Genomic DNA, 15,046 nt, shown 5'->3' on the forward strand with positions numbered 1-15,046 from the left:
TTCTGCCCCAGTCTTGTGGGTAAGTCGCTAAGCCTACAGATACAAGCGTCTTGGAGGCCGCCGCTCTCTGACAGGATACCGGCGGTCATCGCTGGCTTCCACAGCAGTAGGCATTGACACAGGCCTAGATGGAGAAGGTGCCTGTGTCAGTTGAAAGTCAGGAGTTTGCACAGGTGGAACAGTCTCTTTGACTTCCTGTGTTGGAGAAGAGCACTGTGGCAAGGGATGCTGGTTTGCGGTATCATCCGGAAACAGTTCAGGCCAACCAGCCGTTGGAGCCTCTGTGGCTGTCTCTGCTCCTAGCAACAGTTGATCTGTGTGTCTTCTCCAGACGACGTCCTCAGCAGTCTCAACCGTGTAAGACACAGGGCCCGTCTGCGCGATCACTGTAGCAGGAACCCATTTCGGTCCAGTGTTGTAGTTTCGAGCTAGGACGTGCTCTCCTGGATGAAACCGGGTCCTTGGCTCTTTTCTCTCTCTTTTCAACTTGAGCTTGTTGTTGACGATGGACAACCTGCTCTGCCCTTGGAGGTTTGAGTAAGTCAAAACTTGTCCGCAACTGCCTCTTCATCATGAGCGAAGCGGGGGAAGTTTTGGTTGTGGCATGCGGCTCGTTCCTGTAGGACAACAGGAAGCTGTTCAGACGTTGGTGGATTGAGCCCTGACCTTGCGATGCCTTCAAGGCGTGCTTCAAAGTTTGCACGAACCTTTCTGCCTGGCCGTTAGTAGAGGGATGATAGGGCGCAGACCTGATGTGTTGGACACCATTCACATGCAGGAAGGTTGCAAACTCCTGTGATACAAATTGTGGACTGTTGTCATAACGGCTGAACATCTCACCAAGTTTCTCAATTGTTTTCTCTGCCGTGGTAGACCTCATCACAGCGACCTCCGGCCACTTGCTACGAGCATCTACAACCACCATAAACATCTTCTCTTCGAAAGGACCGGCGAAGTCCACATGTACTCGCTGCCACACTTCTGCAGGCCAATCCCAGGGGTGTAGGGTTGCCAGCTGTGGAACATTCCGGACCCTTTGACATGGGGAACATGTTTTGGCTTTCTCCTCAATATTCCCATCGAGACCTGGCCACCAGAAGTAGCTTCTTGCCATTTCCTTCATCCGAACCATCCCACTGTGGCCTGTATGAAGTTGTTGCAGTATAGATTTCCTCAGAGGTGGCGGAATGATGACACGGCGTCCCCAAAGAAGACAACCTGCCTGGACGGAGAGCTCATTTCTTTTTGAAACGTAAGGTTTCAAACTAGGAGAATCTCCTATAGCTTTCCCTCGAATGACATCGTCCATTACCTCAGACAGGACTGGATCGTTGCGGGTGTACCTTCGCACCTGAACTGCAGTGACAGGTGCTCCTTCCACTTGTCTAAAGTAGAAGATGTCTATCTGACGAGGCTCTGGGGGAGTAACAGGCAAGGGTAGCCTCGAGAGACCGTCTGTGTTGCCGTGCAAGTCTGATTTGCGATATTTGATGTCGTATGTGTGTCCTGACAACAGTAAAGCCCACCTTTGCATCCTGCTTGCAGCGAGAGACGGAATTCCGGTGTGGGGCCCGAAGATTGAAGTCAATGGACGGTGGTCCGTCAGGAGTGTGAACCTTCTCCCAAACAGGTACTGATGAAATTTTCGAATTCCAAAAACGATTCCCAAGGCCTTGCGCTCGATCTGCGCATAGTTACTCTCGGCCTTGTTCAAGGTGCGTGATGCGAAGGCGATAGGTTTCTCTTCACCCGAAGGCATGATGTGGGATATGACTGCTCCCACACCATATGGTGATGCATCACATGCTAGCTGCATGGGTAGCTTTGGGTCAAAGTGTGTCAGGACCTCCGATTTCAGCAATGCTTTCTTTGCTTGGGCGAAAGCTTCGTTGCACAGTTCAGTCCATTTCCATGTTTTGCCTTGACATAGCAACTGATGTAACGGCTTCAGCAATGTTGCTAAGTCTGGAATAAACTTCCCATAGTAGTTAAGTAGCCCCAGAAATGAACGTAACTGGCTCACATTCTGGGGTGCTGGGGCCTCCATGATCGCCTTGACCTTTGACGGCGCCTTATGCAGGCCAGTAGCGTCAATCACATGCCCCAGGTACTCAACTGAAGACTGAAAGAATTCACATTTGTCTTTACGAACTCTGAGTCCGTACTCTTTCAGTCGTTGTAGTGTCGCATCCAAGTTCAGAAGATGATCCTCCTCATTTGTCCCAGTGACAAGGATGTCGTCCAGGTAGCACTGGACTCCTGGCAGTCCACTCAAAATCTGATCCATTGCCCTTTGGAATAGAGCAGGGGCCGACGTAATTCCAAACGGAAGGCGGCAGTACCTGTATAGCCCCTTGTGTGTCACAATTGTCAGCAGCTCCTTTGATTTGTCATCGACATGCATTTGTAGATAAGCCTGGCATAAGTCTATTTTGCTGAACTTTTGCCCTCCGGCCAGGCCCGTAAAAAGATCCTCAATGAGGGGAAGAGGGTACTGTTCCGCAGACAGCACCGGGTTAATAGTCACTTTAAAATCCCCGCAGATTCGAACAGATCCATCCTTTTTCAGGACAGGAACAATGGGTGTGGCCCATTTGCTCACGCTCACAGGCTCCAGGACTCCATTCTCGACTAAGGCCTCCAAGTTAGCCTTAACTTTTGGCCTAATTGCATAGGGTACAGGTCGGGCTTTGTGAAACTTCGGTTTGCTGTCAGGTTTAATGTCCAGTCTCACGCTGATCTTTTTCATGCTCCCAAGTTCCCCATTGAAGAGTTCTGCATGTTTGTTTAACACTGCAGTCAGACCTGACTCCCCTTTTGACATCATGCGGACTGCAGGCCAGTCCAGCGTGATTTTCTCTAGCCACGCATGTCCCAGTAGCGATGGGTAATTTCCCTTTACCACATATAATGGCAGTTTTGCAGTCTGTCCGTTCAATTTAACTGTCACCTCAATGGCGCTTCTCATGGCCACAGGTTCGCCGGTATACGTCTTTAGCACAATGTTTGTTGGCTGAAGGGTAAGATGCTTTAGCATTTTGTTGTAGACAGTGTCTGAAACAAGGGACCCAGCTGCGCCTGTGTCCACCTCCATCCGCACTGATTGTCCCTCCACCAGTGGTGACACCCAGTAGCCATTTGAATCACCTGCAACCGTCAGTATGTGCACCTCTTCCTCCTCAGAGGTGTCGCTCCCCTCTGTTTTGCTTGTTCCATCATACTGCACTGAATGAACACTCTTTTTCCTCTCTTGTCCAAATACAGACATTTTGCTTCCATGCTTCCCAGCTCTGTCTGTCCTTTTTTTACCTCTACAGGTGCGTTCAATGTGACCCTTTTTGCCACAATTTCGGCATTCCAGCTCCGTACACCAGCAGTCATTAGCGTGATGGCCCGTTTTCCCACAACGGTAACATGTGCCGTTCCGCGCACCTTTAGGCTCAGACGACACCTTGTGAACTCTCCGTGTTGAACTCAACTGGTGAGCCTCCTTTTCCGCCATCTCCATGGAGACACTAACTTCAATGGCCTTTTCAAGAGTAAGGTTGTCCTCAGTAAGAAGGCGCTTCTGTGTGGCTGCATTTTGCAAACCACACACGAGTCTGTCCCTAATGGTGTCCTTCAGCACCTCCTTGAACTCGCAGTGTTCTGATAACCTTTTTAAAGCAGCAATAAACATCGTCACTGATTCCCCCTCCTCTTGATTCCATTTGTGAAATCTAAATCTCTCAGCAATAACCAGAGGTTTTGGTGAAAAATGTGCTCCAAGAATTTCCACTAGTTGCTTATATGTTTTAGTTCCTGGCTTATCTGGTTGCACGAGGCTGCGAAGTAAATTGAATGTCTTCGGCCCGATTACACTCAAAAAGGTAGCCACGACCTTTTCATTTGCCATCGCATTCGCTAATACAAAATAGGCAAAACGTTCCGTATATGCGCTCCATTGCTCCACATTTTCATCAAAATCACCGATGTTTCCTAATATAGTAGCAATCTCACGTTTCAAATTAAAATTTCTGTTTACTCACTGCACCCGTCTCTGTTCCGAGTGTTTTGTAGTCGAAAACAAGAAAGTTCCCACAACACGGATTCATCCGATCCTCGTCGCCACTTGTTCTGTCGGTACCTTTTCTACCTAGACACAATTTAGGACTCAGAACTCAGAGATTCAAACATGAAGTGCTTTATTGGAAGGAAAGGAAGTTCTGGAAAGTTCCGAACAAAGAGAGCTAAACTTAACCGAGAACACCCAACCATTTATCTCCTGTGACAGCGCCACCACAGGTGGGAGGAGAACACACAATAGAACACACAATACATAACAATAATTGAAACCACGAGCCGGGCAGGATCTGCACCCTGATTGGCTGCCTGACACCTTGCAGTCAGGTGGCGCTCGGGACAGAAAGCTCTTGTCAGAAACAGGCAGGAGGTTCACTTTAACAACAATGCAGTTCAAATGAATGGTGATGAAGGCACGCACCATTTCTCATGATTCCCACCAGGAAGACAACATGCCTGCATGGGTTGTGTTGTGATAGGAAGTCTGCACTTCAAGGGGCCCTGTCATTTTTTCACTTGGATTTATGGAGCCTGCAGGAAAGAACTATCTTTGATGTGCTTTTTATTTAGGTATTTATTTTGGCAGCACTTTTCTTTCAGACTGTTTCTCCCAAGAGTTTGAACTCTGCCATTTCAGTGGGTGCACCATGGGTATTCCAATGGAAATACTCATATACAGTATCTGTTATTTGGAGAGAGAAGAAGGGGAACAAAGAGGGGATGCCAGGGTGAGGTCACACTAAAGGAAGGCAGTCCCCACTCCCCTTTACCTTCAAACCCAGATATACGGGTAGAGGTGCACTTATCTGGACCTGTGGGAGGATCTCTTGTTTCTTAAACTGCAATGCACAGGAGAACCTGTGATCCAATGATGTCACATGCAAGAATCTGACCTCCATCCAATGTCCACCACAGACTCCACACTGCCAATGGCTGTCAAGTCACCAAAGTACTCCGCATTTCCATCTCAAAGCTCAGTCCAAGGTTACCATAGGGAACATCAGCATGTTCAGTCAATCTGCAGTGAACAGACGTATCAATCGGGTGACTGATATCTTGTTTGCCAGAGGCAGCAAGTACGTTACATTTCCCATAGACAACTAGGAATAAGATATCCCACCCATTCTAATCACACTCTCCTGCTCACTCCCCATTCCCTCTTTTAATTTTTAAAAATTCATTCATGAAATGTGGGCGTCGCTGGAAAGGCCAGTATTTATTGCTCATCCCTAACTGCCCTCGAGCAGGTGGTGGTGAGCCGCCTTCTTGAACCGCTGCAGTCCGTGTGGTGAAGGTACTCCCACAGTGCTGTTAGGGAGGGAGTTCCAGGATTTTGACCCAGCGACGATGAAGGAATGGCGATATATTTCCAAGTCAGGATGGTGTGTGACTTGGAGGGAAAATTGAAGGTGGTGGTGTTCCCATGCGCCTGCTGCCCTTGTCCTTCTAGGTGGAAGAGGTCGCGGGTTTGGGAGGTTCTGTCGTAAGAACATAAGAACATAAGAAATAGGAGCAGGAGTAGGCCAATCGGCCCCTCGAGCCTGCTCCGCCATTCAATAAGATCATGGCTGATCTGATCCTAACTGCCAATCCACTATCACAGAACCATCTCCTGAATCTAACAGAATTAGACACACGAAATAGGAGCAGGATCAGGCTACACGGCCCCTGGGCCCGCTCCGCTACCCACAGGGCCATGACCGATCCGAACCTAGACTCATGTCCAAATTCCTGCCCGCTCCCCGTAACCTTTAATTCCCTTTACTTCTAGGAAACTGGCTATTTCTGTTTTAAATTTATGTAATGATGTACCTTCTACAGTTTTTTGGGGCAGCATATTCCATGGACCTACCACCCTCTGAGTGAAGTAGTTCCTCCTCATCTCAGTTTTGAAAGAGCAGCCCCTTATTCTAAGACTATGCCCCCTAGTTCTAGTTTCACCCATCATCGGGAACATCTTCCCCGCATCCACCCGATCCAACCCCTTCACAATCTTATATGTTTCAATAAGATCGCCTCTCATTCTTCTGAACTCCAATGAGTAGAGTCCCAATCTACTCAACCTCTCCTCATATGTCCATCCCCTCATCCCCGGGATTAACCGAGTGAACCTTCTTTGTACTGACTCGAGAGCAAGTATGTCCTTTCTTAAGTATGGACACCAAAACTGTACGCAGTATTCCAGGTGCGGTCTCACCAATACCTTGTACAACTGAAGCAATACCTCCCTATTTTTATATTCTATCCCCCTAGCAATGAAAGCCAACATTCCATTGGCCTTCTTAATCACTTGCTGCACCTGCATACAAACCTTTTGAGTTTCGTGCACCAGGGCCCCCAGATCCCTTTGTACTTCAGTACTTTCCAGTTTCTTGCCATTAAGATAATAACTTGCTCTACGATTTTTCCTGCCAAAGTGCATAACCTCACACTTTCCAGTATTGTATTCCATCTGCCAAATCTCAGCCCACTTACTTAGCCTGTCTATGTCCCCTTGCAGGTTTTTTATGTCCTCCTCACTCACTACTTTCCCTCCCATCTTAGTATCATCTGCAAACTTTGATATGTTACACTTGGTCCCCTCCTCCAAATCGTTAATATAGATTGTAAAGAGTTGGGGACCCAGCACTGACCCCTGCGGAACACCACTAGTTACTGATTGCCAGTCTGAGAATGAACCATTTATCCCAACTCTCTGCCTTCTGTTAGATAGCCAATCCTCTATCCATGCCAGAATATTACCCCCAATCCTGTGATTTTTTATCTTAAGCAATAATCTTTTGTGTGGCACCTTGTCAAATGCCTTTTGGAAGTCTAAATACACTACGTCCACTGGTTCCCCTTTATCCACCCTATACGTTACTTTCTCAAAGAACTCCAGCAAATTTGTCAAACATGACTTCCCCTTCATAAAACCATGCTGACTTTGTCCTATTAAATTATGATTATCCAAATATCCTGTTACTGTCTCCTTAATAATGGACTCCAAAATTTTACCTACCACAGATGTTAGGCTAACCGGTCTATAGTTTCCAGCCTTCTGTCTACTGCCCTTTTTAAATAAGGGTGTTACATTAGCAGTTTTCCAGTCTGCCGGGACCTTTGCCGAGTCCAGGGAGTTTTGGAAAATTATTACCAATGCATCCACAATCCCTACCGCCACTTCCCTCAAGACCCTAGGATGTAAGCCATCAGGTCCAGGTGATTTATCCGCCTTGAGTCCCATTATTTTACCGAGTACCACTTCCTTAGTGATTTTGATCGTGTTTGGCTCCTCCCCCCCTTTAGCCCCCTGTTTGTCCAGTGTTGGGATATTCTTAGTGTCTTCTACTGTAAAGACTGATGTAAAATATTCATTCAGTGTTTTTGCCATCTCCATATTTCCCACCATTAATTTCCCGGTCTCATCCTCTAAGGGACCAACATTTACTTTAGCCACCCTTTTTCTTTTTATATAACTATAAAAACTCTTACTATCTGTTTTTATATTTTTTGCTAATTTACTTTCATAATCTATCTTCCCTTTCTTAATCAATCTTTTTGTTATTTTTTGCTGTCTTTTAAAGTTTTCCCAATCCTCTATCCTCCCACTAGATTTGGCTACCTTATTGATATACCTATCAATTCGTCCAATGAAAAGCGACGAGTTAGGAAAGTAACCATAGGTTTTTATTGACTAAATAACAGAGCCCACCCTCATGGGTGATCGGATCCAGCAAGGAGGAATACCAGCCAGTCGACTACCTTTATACCTGGGCAGGTAGGTGGAGCCATGGGCGGAGTCAGTGATGGTCAGCCCAGGTATAACAGTGTGACAAGAGGCGACCTCGTATAGGTGATACAACAGTGAGAACAGTGAGAACAATATAACAGTGATAACTATAGTGTAACGATAGTGAACGATAAAAGTGGTTTACCACATTCACCCCTTCTTTAGATTTGAGTCCGGTGGGGTGAAGTGTACTACCAGTTCTGGTATGTCAGTCTGTCCGGAGGCCTCGTAAGCCTCTCCGATCGTCGCAGCGGCGGTGTTGCATTATCCGGTGTTAATGCTGGGTTCCGGCATGCCGTCTACCTGGGCTGGAATTGGGGGGGTGGTGGGGGGGGGTAAAGGTGGTGTCTCCGGAGTGCCCGAGGGTGCGAGGTCTCGTAAGGAGACAGTATCCTCCCGCCCGTCTGGGTAAGCCACGTAGGCGTACTGGGGGTTGGCGTGCAGGAGGTTCACCATCTCGACCAGGGGGTCCGTTTTATGGGCCCTCACGTGCTTTCGCAGCAGGACGGGCCCCGGAGAGGTCAGCCAGGTTGGTAGAGTGGTTCCCGTAGTCGACTTCCTGGGGAAAACAAACATTCGTTCATGGGGGGTGGCGTTAACGGCAGTGCAAAGTAGTGACCGGATGGAATGCAGCGCTGTCGGGAGGACTTCCTGCCAGCGGGAGGTTGGGAGGCCCTTAGACTTTAAGGCTAAGATGACGGCCTTCCAGACAGTCGCGTTCTCTCTTTCCACCTGGCCGTTCCCTCGGGGGTTGTAGCTGGTGGTCCTGCTTGCTGCAATACCTCTCGCTAGTAGGAACTGGCGGAGTTCCTCGCTCATGAAGGAGGAGCCCCGGTCACTATGTATATAGTTCGGGAACCCGAACAAGGCGAAGAGTTCGTTCAGGCATTTAATGACCGTGGTACTGGTCATGTCTGGGCAGGGGAAGGCAAAGGGGAAACGGGAGTACTCATCAACGATGTTGAGGAAGTACACATTACGGTCGGATGACGGTAGGGGCCCCTTAAAGTCAATGCTCAGGCGCTCGAAGGGGCGGGTGGCCTTGATCAGGCTTGCTTTGTCCGGCCTATAGAAGTGCGGTTTGCACTCGTCACAGGTCTGGCAGTTCCTGGTCATGGTCCTGACCTCCTCGATGGAGTAGGTCAGGTTGCGGGCCTTACTGAAATGGTAAAGCCTGGTGACTCCGGGGTGGCAGAGGTCGTTGTGGAGGGTCTGAAGTCTGTCAATATGCGCGCTGGCGCATGTAATTCGTGAAAGAGCATCAGGGGGTTCGTTCAGCTTACCTGGCCGGTACAAGATCTCATAATCGTAGGTGGATAGCTCGATTCTCCACCTCAAGATCTTGTCATTCTTGATTTTGCCCCTCAGCTTGTTATTAAACATGAAAGCGACCGAACGCTGGTCGGTGAGGAGGGTAAATCGTTTGCCTGCCAGGTAATGCCTCCAGCGTTGTACCGCCTCCACGATCGCCTGGGCTTCCTTCTCGACCGACGAGTGTCGGATCTCAGGGCCCTGTAGGGTCCTTGAGAAGAAGGCCACCGGCCTCCCCTCCTGGTTAAGGGTAGCGGCTAGGGCGAAGTCGGATGCATTGCTCTCCACTTGGAAGGGGATGGACTCATCCACTGCGTGCATTGTGGCCTTGGCTATGTCTCCCTTAATGAGGGAGAAGGCCGCGCACGCCTCCTCCGTGAGGGGGAAGGATGTGGACTTCATGAGGGGTCTGGCTTTGTCCGCATAATTGGGCACCCATTGGGCATAGTAGGCGAAGAGTCCCAGGGTTCTCTTAAGTGCCTTAGGACAGTGGGGGAGGGGTAGCTCCATGAGGGGGCGCATTCTTTCGGGGTCGGGGCCGATGACTCCGTTCTCTACTACACAGCCGAGGATAGCAAGGCGTGAGGTGTTAAACACACATTTCTCCTTATTGTAGGTGAGGTTCAGCCGTTGGGCCGTACGGAGGAATTTCTCCAGATTCACATCATGGTCCTGCCGGTCGCGGCCGCAGATGGTGACGTTATCTAGATAAGGGAACGTGGCCTGCAGTCCGTTCTGGTCGACCATCCGGTCCATCTCCCTTTGGAAGACCGACACCCCGTTGGTGACACCGAAGGGGACCCTAAGGAAGTGGTAGAGGCGCCCGTTCGCCTCGAAGGCGGTATACTGGCGGTCCTCCGGGCTGATAGGGAGTTGGTGGTAGGCCGACTTAAGGTCGATGGTCGAGAATACTCGGTATTGTGCAATCTGATTGACCATGTCAGATATGCGGGGAAGGGGGTATGCATCCAGCTGGGTGTACCTGTTTATGGTCTGGCTGTAGTCGATGACCAAGCGATTTTTATCGCCGGTCTTAATGACCACGACCTGGGCACGCCAGGGGCTGCTGCTCCCCTCGATGATGCCCTCTTTCAGGAGGCGCCACACCTCATAGCTAATGAAGGCCCTGTCCCCGGCGCTGTACCGCCTGCTCTTGGTAGCGACGGGTTTGCAGTCGGGGGTTAGGTTAGCGAACAGGGAAGGTGGCGGGACCTTGAGGGTGGATAGGCTGCAGGTGTTACGCGGTGGGCGGTTTAACATCCGCTGGTTGTCGACTGTGAGTGGGGGGAGGGGTCCACCGTATGCTAGGGTGACACTTTGGAGGTGGGATTGGAAGTCCAGCCCTAGTAGGATGGCAGCGCAGAGCTGGGGGAGGACGAGGAGTTTAAAGTTTTTATACTCCGTACCCTTAACCGACAGGGTCACAACACAGTAGCCGCTGATGTCCGTGGCGTGGGACCTTGATGCCATCGAGATTCGGTTGCGCGTTGGCAGGACGGGGAGGGAGTAGTGGCTCACCGTGTCTGGGTGGATGAAGCTCTCCGTGCTTCCGCTGTCGAACAGGCAGGTCGTGGCGTGGCCGTTTACTTTGATGTCCATCATCGACTTGGACAGGTGATGCGGGCGGGCTTGATCCAGAGTGACGGAGGCTAGTGTGTAGCTGAGCGAGTCGTTGTCGTCTGCGGGTGAGGCGGTCGTCGGGTCTGGAGGCACGGTGGCAGTCGAGCGTGGTGGGTAAAATGGCGTCTCCCACGAGGTTGGACAAAATGGCTGCCCCCATAACTCACATGAGGCACTATTGGGGTCGGTTGCCTTGATCAAAGATGGCTGCCCTCATGACTCACGTGTGGGGATGCTGGCCTCTGTTGCCTTGAAGGAAGATGGCCGCCCCCACAGTTCGCATGAGGCACTGCTGGCCTCTGAAGATCCACTTCTGCAGGCCTTAGCAAGGTGGCCTTTCTTCCTGCAGGTTGAGCAGGTGGAGTTCCTAGCTGGGCAGCGCGACCTCGGGTGTTTCTCCTGGCCGCAGAAAAAGCAGCCGCGGGGGTCCGATGTCGGAGCCGGTACCGGGGGTGGCGGTCCCGATCGGGTCCGGGACGCCGACGCTGAGGTAGGTCCCGGGGGCGGCGCGGTGAAGGGTATTGCGGTAGGGGTCGGGCCCGAGTCCCAGGGTCGCGAACAGTACCTGGAGAACGCCTCCTGGTCCCGATGGGCCACCTCCAGGGAGAGAGCGAGGGCTGCAGCTTTGTCCAGGTCGAGGTCCTTTGCTTCCAGTAATCGCTGCCGTGAGTAGTCGGACCGTAGGCCTTTCACGAAGGCATCGCGGACGTTGTCTTCCGTATTTTCTGCCGCCGTTACTGCTTTAAAGTTACAGTCTCTGCCGAGTGCTTGTAGCACCCGTAAAAATTCCTCCACCGGCTCCCCTGGCAGTTGCGGGCGGGACCTTAGGAGGTGCCTGGTATACATGGGGTTTACCGGGGTTTGGTACTGTCTTTTCAGCCGGTTGATGGCGTCCTCGTATGTTTTAAGGTCCCGAATGAGCGCGAATACTTTAGGGCTCAGTTGGGCGTTCAGAACTCTTAGCTTGGATCTCTGAGGCACGTTGGACTCTTCCAGGTAGGCTTCAAAGCAGCCCAGCCAGTGATCGAAGTCGAGGGCTGCGTTCGCTGCCCGTGGATTTAGATCCAGGTACGGTGGTCTGAGGGCTCGCAGCCAAGCCGGCTGTTGTGATTGTTGCGGCTCGGCGCCTGAAGGCTGCTGTGGCTGTTGTGGCGGGGCGTCTGGATGAGACATCTTAAAATTTAGTCAATAAAATTGATATACCTATCAATTCGTCCAAAGAAAAGCGACGAGTTAGGAAAGTAACTATAGGTTTTTATTGACTAAATAACAGAGCCCACCCTCATGGGTGATCGGATCCAGCAAGGAGGAATACCAGCCAGTCGACTACCTTTATACCTGGGCAGGTAGGTGGAGCCATGGGCGGAGTCAGTGATGGTCAGCCCAGGTATAACAGTGTGACAAGAGGCGACCTCGTATAGTGATACAACAGTGAGAACAGTGATAACAATATAACAGTGATAACTATAGTGTAACGATAGTGAACGATAAAAGTGGTTTACCACACTTATATGCCCTTGTTTTTAGTCGAATACTATCCTTAATTTCTTTACTTAGCCACGGATGGCTGTCTTTTCTTTTACACCCTTTTCTTCTCAGTGGAATATATTTTTTTTGGAAGTTGTAAAATAACTCCTTAAATGTATACCACTGATCATGTATCGTCTTACCCTTTAATCTATTTTCCCAATCCACTCTACTCAATTCCGCTCTCATACCTTCATAGTCTCCTTTATTCAAGCTTAGCACGCTTGTTTGAGATCCAACCTTCTCACCCTCTAATTGAATATGGAATTCAACCATGTTATGGTCACTCATTCCAAGGGGATCCTTTACTAGGACATTTTTAATTAATCCCGTCTCGTTACACAGGACCAGATCTAAGGTTGCTTGCCCCCTGGTCGGTTCAGTTACATACTGCTCAAGAAACCCATCCCTAATACACTCAATGAACTCATCCTCAAGGCAGCCCTGCCCAATTTGATTTGTCCAATTAATATGATAGTTAAAATCCCCCCATAATTATAGATGTTCCCTTATTACAAGCCTCAACTATTTCCTGATTGATACTCAGTCCAACAGAGTTGCCACTGTTCGGAGGCCTATAGACTACGCCCACTAGTGTTTTTTTCCCCTTATTATTCCTTACCTCCACCCAAACTGTTTCATTATCCAGATCTTTTGACCCAATATCATTTCTCTGTATTACAGTGATTCCTTCCTTTATTAACATAGCCACCCCACCTCCCCTTCCTTCCTGCCTGTCCTTCCTGATCATTAAATAACCTGGTATGTTTAATTCCCAGGCATTGTCACCCTGCAGCCATGTTTCTGTAATGGCCACAAGATCATACTCATATGTAGTTATTTGTGCCATTAACTCGTCTATTTTGTTACGAATGCTACGTGCATTCAGATAGAGAACTTTCAAAGATGTTTTGTGACACTTAGTTCCTGCTTTTGCCCTTTTTATTACTTTACCTTTTACTCCATACCTTCTGCCCCTTCCTGACATGCTCTGGTTTTTAATTTCCCCACTGCTACCTAAGTCTATGACCTTCTCTGTTGTCATTTTTATTATTTGCTCTCTAGGAACCTCCCCCCCACTAGTTAGTTTAAAGCCCTCTCTACAGCCCTAGTTATATGATCCGCCAGGATTCTAGTCCCAGCACTGGCCAAGTGAAGCCCGTCCCAACGGAACAGCTCCCTCCTGCCCCAGTACTGGTGCCAGTGTCCCAGGAAGCAAAACCCATTTCTCCCACACCAGTCTTTGAGCCACGCATTTAACTCTCTAATTTTATTTGTCCTAGCCAAATTCGCTCGTGGCTCAGGTAATAATCCAAAGATTATTACCCTTGTGGTTCTGCTTTTTAATTTGGCCCCTAGCTGCTCAAACTCCCTCAGCAGAACCTCCTTCCTTGTCCTATCTATGTCGTTGGTACCAACATGGACCACGACAACTGGATCCTCCCCCTCCCACTCCAAGTTTCTCTCCAGCCCAGAGGAGATGTCCTTAACCCTGGCACCGGGTAGGCAACACAGCCTTCGGGACTCTCGCTCTCGGCTGCAAAGAACTCTATCTATCCCCCTAACGATACTATCCCCTACCACTACAACATTTCTTTTAACTCCCCCCACTTGAATGGCCCCCTGCTCCATGGTGCTGTGGCCAGGTTGCTCATCCTCCCTGCAGTCCCTGCTCCTGTCCCCACAGGGAGTAAGAGCCTCGAACCTGTTGGACAAGTGCAAGGGCTGCGGCTCCTCCAACACTACCTCCTGGATCCCCGTACCTGCCTCACTTCTAGTCACACCATCCTGACCCTGGCCACGGACTACATCTGCATTAATTAATCTAATTGGTGTGACTACCTCGAAACCTTGGCGAATTGCTACAGTGCTTATTGTAGATGGTTACACACTGCAGCCACAGTACGCCGGTGGTGGAGGGAGTGAATGTTTAAGGTGGTGGATGGGGTTCCAATCAAGCAGGCTGCTTTGTCCTGGATGGTGTCGAGCTTCTTGAGTGTTGTTGGAGCTGCACTCATCCAGGCAAGTGGAGAGTATTCCATCACACTCCTGACTTGTGCCTTGTAGATGGTGGAAAGGCTATGGGGAGTCAGGAGGTGAGTCACTCGCTGCAGAATACCCAGCCTCTGACCTGCTCTTGTTGCCACAGTATTTATGTGGCTGGTCCAGTTAAGTTTCTGGTCAATGGTAATCCCAGGATGTTGATGTTGGGGGATTCGATGATGGTAATGCTGTTGAATGTCAAGACTCTCGCTTGTTCGAGATAGTCATCGCCTGGTACCTGGTGCGAATGTTACTTGCCAATTATCAGCCCAACCCTGAATGTCGTCCAGGTCTTGCTGCATGCGGGCACGGACTGCTTCATTATCTAAGAAGTTGCGAATGCAACTGAACACTGTGCAATCATCAGCGAACATCCCCACTTCTGACCTTATGCTGGAGGAAAGGTCATTGATGAAGCAGCTGAAGATGGTTGGGCCTAGGACACTGCCCTGAGGAACTCCTGCAACGATGTCCTGGGGCTCAGATGATTGGCCTCCAACAACCACAACCATCTTCCTTTGTGCTAGGTATGACTCCAGCCAGTGGAGAGTTTTCCCCCTGATTCCCATTGACTTCAATTTTACTAGGGCTCCTTGATGCCACACTCTGTCAAATGCTGCCCTTGATGTCGAGGCCAGTCACTCTCACCTCACCTCTGGAATTCAGCTCTTTTGTCCATGTTTGGACTAAGGCTGTAATGAGGTCTGGAGT

General features: G+C 49.7%; 1 protein-coding gene across 2 annotated transcripts in view; it reads left to right on the forward strand.

Moving 5' to 3' along the window:
• LOC147096965 (calcitonin gene-related peptide type 1 receptor-like) overlaps window positions 1-15,046 on the forward strand; it is a 302,051-nt gene that overhangs the window by 37,061 nt on the left and 249,944 nt on the right. The window lies entirely within an intron of this gene.

Source organism: Somniosus microcephalus, chromosome 33 (assembly GCF_052327205.1).
Source record: "Somniosus microcephalus isolate GS21.2 chromosome 33, FLI_Smic_1.0, whole genome shotgun sequence".
Taxonomy (NCBI): domain Eukaryota; kingdom Metazoa; phylum Chordata; class Chondrichthyes; order Squaliformes; family Somniosidae; genus Somniosus; species Somniosus microcephalus.